A 12,901-nucleotide genomic window follows, 5' to 3' on the forward strand; every position below is an offset into this window, starting at 1 on the left:
CAGGTCTATGACCACCTGTACTACGTCATGACCTCGTACAGTGGTTGGTAAACCCACAATAAAATCCATTGAGATGCTTTCCCATTTACCATTAAGAATCTCAAGTGGATGTAAGAGTCCTCCTGCCTTCAGGCGCTCTCCTTTGTTAACTTGACATTTTTGGCAATGCAAGACATAGTCTTGAACAAAGCCATGTAAACCTGGCCAGTAGAATTGTCGTCTTATGAGAGCATAAGTCTTTTTAATGCTTGGGTGCCCTGCACTTGGACTGTCGTGACATTCATAAATAATTTGACACCGAATGTCCGTGTCCATCGGTACACAAACTCTCCCCTTGTGGAGTAGGTACCTATCATGGATGGAAAAATTATTCCATCGCTGTAGTTCATCACTTGACATAGGAGAACTGTGTGTGGATCTTAACAAAACACTACCAGAATTGGAGTGAGAAGGATCCTCATTTGCACATGGCTCCACACGTTGGAGTATACATCATCATGCTCATATTTTCCCTTCAAAGAATCCAAAAACTCACTTCAAAGTTCCGTGAACAAAAGAGAGTTGATTTCAGGCATACGACTAAGAGCATCAGCCACCACATTGTATCGTCCTTTATGATACGGGAGGTTTGCATCATATTCCTAAAGAATCTCAGCCCACCTAGCCTTTCGACCCTTTAAACCATTTTTTTGTGTAAACCATTTTATACTTTTATGAACAAACACAATCTCCAATTGAGCTCCATACAAATAATGCTGCCATGTTTTTAAGAGCAAACACTATTGCGTAGATTTCACGTTCTAATGCACTGAATCAAGCTTCTTGCTTTCAAATTCATGGCCTCTCCTCCTATAGAAGGACTGCTCCAATAACACAGTTATTGGAATCTATTTCCAAAATGAATGGCTTTAAATGATCCGCAATATCTAGAATAGGACCTGTAGCTAATGTGTCCTTGAGCGTATCAAAACTTTTTTGTTGAGCGGCACCCCACCGAAGGATTTTTCCTTTTTCTTTCAGCTGGTCTGTCATTGGCACAACAATATGAGCATAGTTTTTAATGAACCTTTGATAAAAACCTACAAATCCCAAGAAAATATGTAACTCGTCCTGATTTTTGGAAGAAGGCCACCTCCAAATGGCATCCACTTTGGATGGATCCATGTATAGCCCATTAGCTGAGATAACATGCCCTAGATAGTGAATTTCCTCTTTGAGAAAATCACACTTTGACTCTTTGGCATATAACTTGTTTGCTTAGCAATTCAAACATCTATCTCAGATGTTGTATCTACTCTTTCTCAAAAGCACTATAAATGAGAATGTCATTGAGAAAGGCGATAACAAATTTTCCCAATTATGGTCTCAAGACACTATCCATGAGTTTCATGAAAGTTGCGGGCGTATTGGTTAACCCAAAAGGCATAGCAAAAAACTCGTAATGTCTAAACCTTGTTTGGAATGCAGTTTTGGATATATGAGCAAGTCAAATACGTACTTGGTGATATCCCGACCGCAAGTCTATCTTTGTAAAAATATGAGCATGAGTGAGCTTGTCGAACAACTCATCCACTCGTGGTAATGGATACTTATTTTTAATAGTGACCACATTTAAACCACGGTAATCTATACAGATGCGCATACTAACATCCTTTTTCTTCACCAATAGGTTCACCAATAGGATAGGAGAAGCCCATGGTGAAGAATTGGATTGAATAAACCCTCTGTTGAGATATTCAACAAGCTGACATTCCACCTCAGTAGTCTCAGAATGACTCATTCTGTAAGGTGATTTACTACCTGCAACCACGTCTATGCCATGTTGCACAGATTGTTTCGGCGATGATCTTGATGGTAAATCATTAGGAAAAACATCTTGAAATTCCATTAATAAATCTTTTAACTCACTAGAAACTTTTGCTTGTTGAGAAGAGAGAGTAATAGCCATTGCTTGAAGAGAAGAGAGACAAGCATGCGGTGTTGAGGAATGTTCAACAGATACAACATTTGAAAGAAAATGACACGATGAGTAACATAAGAAAACTTCTTCTATTTCATTATTAGAAGTGAGTTTCATAAGCTCTGTTGTACATATCAATGGTGAGGAAGGCACATCCTTCTCTCCTAACAAGAACACATGTACATCATGGGATTCCAACATCAGAATGTTGTGCTCGTAGCTACGCTTCAGTGATGGTCCTATGCTATGCAACCATTCTCAACCAAGTACCACATCCGTCCTCTCCATGTTCATCACCTAGAAATCCAAGGATGGGAATATCCTTGAATTTCCAATGGTACAACTCTCACTTGAGTATTCCACACTTCGGCATCATCGCCATTCATCATTGCTACCTTGTATCAGTAGGAACTCAAAGTTTGGGGCAATTTGAGCCTTTTCATTAATCCGTAGTTAATGAAATTGTGTGTAGCATCGTCATCTACTAAGATACACACCTTGTGACCTTGAATAGATCCGTGCATATGCACTAGCTCATCTAGACCAAAGGTCTGTTTCCACATGGAAGCTGTGATACAGCATTCATGCACCACCTCGATGTGTGTTATCTCCACCTTGGATAAACATGAGGAATAATAAAGAGGCAACAGCTTCACGTGTGCATTACTTTCTCCTTGCCTTGAGTAGCAGAATTCCCCTTGGGACAATCCTTTCTGCCATGGCTGCTTCCCAAGCATTGAAAACATAACTTCTCTTTTTTTAGCCTTCTCAATTTCCTCATTAGAGAGAGGCCCTCGCGACCCCTTGGGTTTCTTAGAAACTTCTCAGTTGGCTACTATAAATTTTCTTGTGTGCCCATGCTGTGTGTGTGTATTACCATGTGTATTAGCATGCACGTGAGTATTGTGTGACCTCTTATCATCTGGATCATCATGAATGTGAGCTTGTACTATGGCCTCCTCAAGTGTTTTGGGGTCCTGAGTCTTGACATGCTTCTTAAGCTTTGGCATCAAACCACGGATAAACCCACGTACTTGTTGAAAGGTGTATAACCCTTCCAATTTGAGGATAACATCCCGATAGTGTGAGATATATTCAAACAATGATGGGTGTTGGCGCATGAAACACGTGTCCCAAGCCGTCCAATTTCTATCTGCCTCATTCATGGATAGAAACTCTATTCTAAATATAGCCCCACAGGCTGCCCAAGTCTGTGGTATGATGTTCTTCTCCTTGAGAGTCATCCACAATTTATAGGCCTTGTCTTTCAGAGTTAAACTTGTCTGCAGTGCCTTGATTGCATCCGAAGTACGCCGTAAGTTGTGAATTCCATCCCACTTGCTGAGAAAGATATTCATTGAATCCTTATTGTGCTCTCGTTCCTCTCCCTTAAAAGTTGGTGGCTTTGTATTTTTCAACAACTCGTCCACCTCCTTTGGAGTGAGAGAGTGTAGAGAATTTAGAGGGGGGACCTTGTCCCTGACCAGGAGGACCCTGCCCCTGATTGGCTACATGCTCATGCATGTGTGTGTCAACAATAGGACCCTTAGCCTTATATTGAATAAATTGTATCACTAAAGTGGATAATTTACTAACATTTTTATTTAGGGATGCAAAATTACTAAGTGGATAATTTACTAGCATTTTCATTTAGTGATGCAAAATTCTTCTCCATCATCAAGATATGTGCTTGAAGTGCTCAAAATTCTTGAATATCAAGCAATTCGTGAGCATCATCTCCTAACGTAGCATCGTGAACACCCTCCGTGAGAGTATCCGGACGCGAGACATCATTGGGAAGATCGGGCATATGGTGCTCAAAATCAAAAGTCATGTTGATATCAGAATCCATGGCGATTGTGCAGTGCTAGGAAAAGAAGAATACCTGGCTTCAAAAGATGTGATGTAAAGCCATCGTATTTGTCGCTGCTATCGTGAATCATCGCTAATTAGTCTTGCTAATTACATGATTTTTAGGTATTTGCATCCCTTCACGCTCATTACTGATGAAGAGCAAGTCGAAGAGTCCAAAAACCGGCACGATCGCAATCAATTAACTGTGCTATTTGATTCAAAACGTCGAAGGCAAATTTTTTGAAAATTTTGTCCGATGTCAACAAGCACAATCCCCTTTTCTCAAACAAACAAGCATAGTAGTGTGCTTAGAAACAATCTGATGAAAAATTGTTATCCAAAATTTGACTGCTTCACAACTATGGTTCCAAAATTTCTGAATTTTGTGATTTTGAAAGGTTCTGCAAAAAATCGACGGTTTGCCAATGAATTTTCCAGCCCCTTGCCGATGAATTTGGCCAAGGTTGTCACCGTGTACGCCCGCAAAGAAGGGGAAGGGTTCAATCGTGGGCACTTGCCGTAAATAAGGAGATGGTATGTGCCCTAAGGCTTTGGGCGGGGATGAATGTGAAAAAAACAAGGCAAGCTTGGCGAGATGGCGATCATGGCAAAGCCTCCAAGTCAGAGAAAAAGAGAGAGCACTCATTGTGTTGCTCTGTTGCGCCCACCAGCGTGACGAGTTCTCCTTAGTTCCCTCTTGCACTCCTTCTGAGCCCACTTGCATGCGATTTCATGCCCATCAAAAACCTTCCCTACCCCATCCCAAGCGGCTCTGCACACGCAGCGTCCCTCGGCTTCACCTTCTTTGCTTAGAAAGCGGCCTTGCACGTCCTCCTTTGCATGAGCATGCAAGAGTGGGTGGCTCCACGCACCTCTTTTCTAAAATAGGGCTCTGATACCAGTGAAATGCCCAGAGGACTACCTTGGTCTGGATTCACCACCCAACCCCCCTTATATAGCCTTTGGCCCTCAAATCCTGTGTTCCACACTTGCAGCCAACCACCTGGCCTGGGTCCGTGACCCCTCCTGGGTATGCCCTTGGCTTGACAACTCCACCCTATTAGAAATAATTCCCAAAGTCTCCAAAGTCTTCCCTTTCTACAAGATAGAAAAATTGAAGTTGAGTCCTTTGGTGATGACCATCATCTTTGGAGTCTTCCCAACAAAGCTTTGTTGATACCTATCCTAAGTGAAACTTAGGTATATCTTGCCGATCTTCCTGTTTCTATTGTGGAAGATTGCAGACTCAAAATACTTCAAGGCGGACAGTTCCATTAGGAGATTGAGAGATCCTTTTGAGGGCCTTATTGAGGAGACAGAAAAGGAGGCGCGTCTAATGAGCAGCAAGGCAACGTAACATAGAAAATAGAAGAAATACAAAGAAAAAAGACAAAACGGGAGGTAACATCTCATTTTTACGAGGTTTACGGCATCCATATGCGAATCCACTGTAAACGGAGTCTGAAAGTCATAAAGGTGCTCAAAGATAGCTACAAAAATATATCATATTCCCGCCACCAAAATCTCTTGCTCCATTACACAATCATTCAAAACTGAAATTCCCTCCATTGCAAGTAAGTTCAAGCTTTCTTTTTCCACTCAGAAAGAGCCATGGATTCTTCTTCTTCTTCCCGTCCTAATAGCTCTAGGGGTTGTTGTACTCTCTCTCCATCTAGCCTCACCATTAGTCTACCAAGGAGGCCAAGTAGCACCATATGCTCTATCACCATCTCAAACTCCATCAATATAGTTAGTCAATGGCAACAACAAAAAATATCCAAAGGTTCTTTGGTTCTTATGCAACCAAGAAGGAGAAAAAGATCCTCTACAAAAATCTATTTTGTTCAGCATGGAAAGCACGAGTGCTACATTTCAAAGTGGAGGTCAGTAAGAAAATTGTGTTAAGGAAGTTTTGGTTCAGCATGTCTACAGTCACTCTGATGTGATTGCAAATGGTAGGGATGCCTCACTGGTTTATCATCCACGACACAACTGTAAGTGCCTTCTTAGCCGTCCTTTTCTATTCTTCCTTTCAGACCTTGCTAGTCTCTTACTTTTTTTTCTTTTTTAGGAGGTAGAACTATATTAAACGAGGTAGATCTAATTCTCTAAAGTATTTTGAAATTCTATTTAGTTACCACACTAAGTGATCTCTTACTATTGGTTATTGCAATTGCAAATGTCTATCCTTCATCATACGAGGAATGAGAGCCAGTTGAGTATATTATAGGTCTCATATCTGTAATCCATGCTGACATTGATGTTTTCTAGTATGTTGGAAGAACTAGCAAGAGCCAGTTGAGTATATTATAGGTCTCATATCTGTAATCCATGTTGACATTGGTGTTTTATAGTATGTTGGAAGAACTAGAAAGAGCCTTGCAAATGACGGCATTTTCTTCTACGAGCACTTCTACCAGCTCAACCAAAGAAATAAAAAAGGTACTTTGGTTAAACTCCCTCTCCCTACCAATTGGAGTTGTATAGATTGGCCAGTCCCGGACACCACAGTGTGTGAAACTAAGTTGTTTAGGGATGTGAAGAAGTACCTACCAAAATTTTGTACCCACCAAATTGGTGAAGATTGCTAATTTTGTCCTATAAGTTTATTTGTGGAACTATTTCACACCTGCCACATACATGTTGCAAAGACAATGCTAGTATGTAAATCTTTAGACACTTGCTTCTGTGACAAGCTTCTTGATAGAGGGTGGTATGTTAAAGAGGTGGATGGCATACATTGCGAGGTTTCATTGGACACTTTGGTGGCCAAGTATATGATTGGCACACGGTCACTTCTCATTTCCTTATTGAGTGTGCGGATGTGGTGCGTGCGCAGAGAGTGCAAAGGGGAGAGAGGAAGAGACAGAGAATGACACAGGATGTGGGGTGGAGATCCCAAATCTCGCTATATGAGCACCATGTGAGAATGTGAGTGGGAGATCCTTATTCTTTGTATGTATAAAGAATAAGGAGATAAATGTGGGCAGTCGAACACTGGCTGGTGGACAGGGGCAAAGCACGGTGAGGCACACCGCCTTTACCTAACATTCTCCTACTAAAAGGCTGTGTGCCGATAAGTGGCGAGAAGACTAGCCTACAACTAGTATATACAAGAGGTGAGAGAAGACGACTCTCAACCTATGCCCACTAGCTCACTCCAAACATGCTCTAGTGTAGATGCAACATGCATACCACTAGGGCTAGAGCTATGATGACACTCATGATGCAGGTATCGAGTGACGACCTGCATGGCTCCACAATGCACAATGCCTGTGTCAATCATCGCACGACTGACAACTCCCACTGCAAATGCACCAACCGCATAAGCAAGATCAGGTCTCGAAACCAAAAGGTCAGACATGAGAGACCCGAAAGACAACGAAACATGCACTATGTGTGCCAACCTATCCCTGTCAGCAACCTCAGTGCCATATGCATCCTCATCAGGAACCACCTGACTATGCATCACCATGTCAGCATCCTCTGGCAAAGGCGTATCTGCTGACAATGATTGCAAAATCAAAAAATCAGCACCACTGCAATCACACACAACTGTCTGAAGGACACTGTCGCTCTCAAACATATCAGACGCATCATAGAACAATGCATCGGTCTCTGGCTCAACTGATGTTACCTCAACTGATGATTGACAAAGCTGTGCATTCCTAGAGATACCACTATCTGTGTGAACATCACCACAAGACAAATGCACAACCTGCTGTCCATGCAGCACATCTGCAAAAGAGACATGCCTTGTCTCTCGCTCCAAACATGGCTGCAAATACATAGAGACTACACCACCTTGCGTGTCAGAAATATGCAAAGGGTATACCAGACCACTCCTAGCACCTCTGGCTATCACCAGTGATCCCCTATGCATGTGAAATGACCACTTTCCAAGCAGTACACAATGTCCACTACTCTGCAACTGACGCACTCAAATGGACTCTGACTAAGTCCTCGTACATAACGTACATCTCGTAGCATAAGCAATTCATCGCTAGGTAAGGACATACATACATCTCTAGCACCCTCTATGTCATATGCTGAACCATTAGCAAACTGCACACAACCAAGTCTCCCACTAGAGAAAGAGCAAAACAAATCACGACGTGGCGTCACGTGAAAAATTGCATGCTCGTCTAGTAGAAAACGCGTAGACAATGTGCTATCCCAAGACACAAAGTAGAGTCTGAAGGCAAGCTAGACTCAAAAGTGACATGCCCATCACATGCATACACTTTAGCATGTGTCCTCATAGAAGCACCATGCATCTGCCTCTTCCCCTATGCTCATTGTGGCCACAGTACCAACATGTCAGTCGTCGTGAACAAAAATCGCCTCTCATGGCCATGCCAAACAAAGGCAAACAATGCTCGAGATCACAAAACTCTCCCACCTAAGAGCAAACCACTATCTCAAGCAGAAAAAAGTGAGCAAATTGTTAAGCTCACAAGCCTCTACAATAGGCAACAAATTTGACAACATTTTGGCAGAGTCTCCCTTGTAAACTGGAGAAAAAACTCAATAGTAAATCGCAAATGGAGACAACACAAAGTGCCCAAATGGCCAATCCGAGAATGTACTCATCCGAGATCACTCACAAAGTCATACACAGAGCCAACCACTCTAGCCGGAGTATCACTCAACGGCGCCACAAATGACATACATATGTGGGTGAAAAACTACTGCCAAAATGTGTCAATGAATGAACAATGTGCCAGAAAACTGTTGCATACACAACTCCTCACTCCTACGAGAGTGGATACAAGAACACCAAACTGTGTCCAAACTGACAAAACTTGTCAAAGTGAGAGTAAACACTTTGATCACTATCAAAGTGGGAATATATCGACCACTATACCATTAGAGAGCAAACTACGAATACGCATAAACCATGGCGAGAATCTAGGAAAAATCCGACAGAGTTTCCCCTGAAAAATGAGATAAAAATCAAGTACAATCTCTACCATAAACCATAACACTACTCAATGCCAATGAGTAGAAATACCAAAATGGCTCCGCATTTTCACATACAATGGCAATCCGCACTCAACGTACCTCAATGGAGTGATCGCGCATAAGCAAGCGCCAAAAGAGTTGCAATCCAGAAACTTGATGCGAAAGCAATTCTCTCAAGAGAGCTCACCGGCACTTGAAAGTGCTCGCCAAAATGCATGTATAATGGGCATCAACCATGCGCCATAACCATATGCAAACCATCCGCAAAGACCATGAATCCAAGCACAAAATCACTGCCAAAGTATCCTGAGAAAACCAGTTAAAGAAGCTCCACCTATGTACTCCAAAAAAGAAAACGGCGTCTCTCAAGAGGTCGCTTCGATGGTGTGAAAACGCCTCCGTACTTCGTTGCCCAAATCTACCAAAAAACCCTCAAACCACAAATTTTGCATAAGCTTAAATTGCATCTTCATCTCAAAATTTATGCACCTAACTTCGAGCACCTGTCGTGCTTCCAAAAGTGCATCAAACTCGCACACTATGCGAAAACAAAAAACCTACAATTTCTGTATACAGTCAGTCTGAGCTGAATATCAGCAAAACGGTGAGAAATTTGCAAAAATTTTCTTCTGCAAAGTTGTAGACCACATCGAAACGGATTGGCGTGTGAGATAGAATTCTCATATCTACATTTTACAAGGAGAAAAAACGAATCTAAAAACAGTGTTGCTGCGCACACAGTTTTTAGGACAACACCTTCACTTACACACAATCTTCCACACTCTTTTCTGAGCTTCCACAAGAGCATACATCACTCTCAACTAAGCTCACAAGCTCCCATTGCATTCTCACAAAGCTTCCAAGCTTTCTTAATCTCTCCACCGAGCGAGCGAGCTAGCTATAGTGTAGAAGATCTCGAAGCCGTCGTGCTCTCCACGATCACCATGGCTCTGATACCAATTGTGAGTGCGCGGATGCGGTGCACGTGCGTAGAGAGATATGTGTGTGTGTGTGTGTGTGTGTGTGTGTGTGTGTATACATCACTATTCTATATATATATATATATATATATATATATATATATATATAGATATATATGTGTGTGTGTGTGTATACATCACACACACACACACACACACTGACACTTACATCCACGGCACCACATTGACAAGTACAAAGAATCGTATTAACGTACATAGTTAGCATTTTGGAGAGCATTTGTAAGTACATATTCTGAAAACAGTCAATGGGCTGCAATACAAATTCTGCAGATTAGGGATCAAAATGTCCTCTAGGTAGAAGTCATGCTCATGCCCTTCAAATGAGGGTGGGGAGAGAGTTGTGCACGGTGGATTAATCCCTTTTATGGTGTGTCGTCTATCAATAGAGTATTGTCAACATCAAATGGGACATGGATTTGAGAAAAAGGTTTGTAATAAAGTTGTACATTTGGTTTTGTAGGGTGGTAGTGGCCATCGATGACATCACACTGTGATTGGCATACACAAAATTAAATTGCCAACGCTCGATTTTGGGTATGTTACAAACTATGGCTATGAAGGGGTTGAGGTTACTCAGCTGTAGAGAAGACCATATCACGACGTGAAACCTAGGAAAAAGAAATTGCAAAAATTCTTTAGCACCCAGTTGTAAAATGACTCTATGTGTCTGGCTACATGAAAGTTGCACAGGTTGAGGGATCCTGCATTTAAATGATATGGCTCTCAAATTAGCAACAATCCATTGATGTCAAGAATAATTAGTCTCTACAAACATTTTGTAAAACAAATAAGTAGTTAGAAAATAGGACGACTTTCATATTCTTTTACATTGGTTATTATTGGAATTATCATGTCAATGTCTAGCAAAGGTCCATACTGGGTTTGGGAGTTGTGGACGTTATTCACTCTAGTGTCTCTAACCTCGAACTTTTCTCACCACTCCCTTGTTCTTTTGTTTATGAGGCTCTTGTGTCTCCAGTGTAGAGTGGTCCATAGTTGAAGAACTAGCTCGTAACTTCCACACATCTTGCCATATATGAGCAACAGTCTTTTTATGAAGCTGCAAGCAAACAAGTCTCTCTCTCTCTCTCTCTCTCTCTCTCTCTCTCTCTCTCTCTCTCTCTCTCTCTCTCTCTCTCTCTGCCCGTCAACTATATTCTACGACACATGCAATGATGCAAGACAACTGAAAATTTGTAAACACATCGATGCGTGCCGTACGGACCACCTCAATTGCTGAGAGGTTCCTTAAAGAGAAATGTGGACCAATGCTACCACAAATTGCAAACAAAGTTATCCTCGTCGATAAATTTTTTGGGAGAGAATGTTTTGAATATTGTATGGGGTACACAAGTGGTCGTGCGGCTTATTATTCCACATACCAAATAATGGCACTCTCTTCAAGGAAACAAAACCCAAATGAACTCTTGGATTATGGCAAACATTTAATGCGCCGATAGAAGCGTGATGTGCCAAAAGATATCCCTAAACAATCATCAAGTTGAGAGACTTGTGACTTCTACAGAATCTGTTGAATCATTAGGGATCTCTTGTACATGTTGTGACCTAAAATCAAATTCTCTTGGTCCACCTATGGTTAACGTATTCCATTGTCTCTCTCCACTTTCTTTTCCCTTCACGAACACGTGAGTTGTTAAATGCCTCTGCTTGTTTTCTTTTCCTTTGTTGCAAATGCCTAATTGCTTGTGTTGTTGTTGAACTGCCCAATACAGTCCCTAGTGCATACATCGTTTGGAGAAGAAACTCCCTCCAATATGACGAGGTGTATTCAATGTAACTGAAAAGAGACATTCCCTCAATCATCACGTCCGTTATGACCCTGTTCAAGGAATCCACTTGGAAGTACACTTTTTGAATGGTTGATTAGGACACCTTTTCTTTTACCACACCAATTTTCTAGAGAGAAAATGCAAAAAAACATTATTTTCTTAGAAGGCAACGACCTCCAAAATTTCCTAATGTTGGACAAAGGGAAGCTCATAAAGGCCCCTTTCAACCTCAATTTTATTGATCACTCTAAATGCCCGTCTAATGTTGGCCTATATATTTGCACAAAAGGAAATATGGAGTTTGCCAAGACCAATCTTGACTTCTACACCAAATCTATATGGAATGTCTTTTGGCCTTACTTAAAATGTGCTTGCAAATTCCTTGATCCAAAAGCCTTACATGATTCAAGCATTATGTGGTTTGACCATGCTATTTGGTACATTCTCAATCATTTGGAACATCTCTTTTTTTTAAAAACCGTTGACTTCCATTTATCTCATGGCTGGGTGGACAAGCTAAACCCTTGGTATTAGCATAGATTGCTTTCAAATACTTTTCGAGGCTTGATGCTTGACATTCTTAAAGAACTCAAATCGAACAAACCTGGTACTTATCTCACCACCTATGCCAACTACAAGGGTGTTAAAGCTGCCACTGGATTACTCAAACCCTGCATTGAGGATGAGGATTCTCCATCACTTAAAATACCTAACTCACTAACCACCCCCAATAGCTCTTTTACATATTTCCTAACCCCTGGGTCTTCTTCTAATTTCACTAGAGGAAAGTCTCATAGATTCACTAGAGGTAGAGGAAGAAACACTCCAATCCGACACCTCCTTGACATGTAACTTATTTACCATGCAGGTAATTTTTGGCCCCTATGGGAGGAAGCGTATTTCTAGCATAAATTTGGCGGCAAAACATATCTATAAACTGTTTATTACAGAACGAACTCTTTGAGTGGCTCTCACCCAGAACGAACTTTCTTGACGGGAAGGAAGCCTTCGTCCCCATGCCCATGTCTTGTTCGTTGAGTTTGGCTCTATGACAAGCCATCCAAGGGGTTGGGGTATTGGAATTATTGGGATACAACTTCACATTCTACGTCTGACAAGGTTGAATTGTGATGTATCAATGCTAGTTCTTGATAGTGTAAGGCACTTCAGAGTATCAACTAAAATTATTGAGGCCATCATTCTAGCCAAGGGCTTATCACTCTAATTTTTAGGAGCTACATGCAGGCCATACCATCTCTCTCTCTCTCTCTCTCTCTCTCTCTCTCTCTCTCTCTCTCTCTCTCTCTCTCTCTCTCTCTCTCTCTCTCTCT

Source organism: Adiantum capillus-veneris, chromosome 29 (genome assembly GCF_014529385.1).
Source record: "Adiantum capillus-veneris isolate H3 chromosome 29, ASM1452938v2, whole genome shotgun sequence".
Lineage (NCBI taxonomy): Eukaryota > Viridiplantae > Streptophyta > Polypodiopsida > Polypodiales > Pteridaceae > Adiantum > Adiantum capillus-veneris.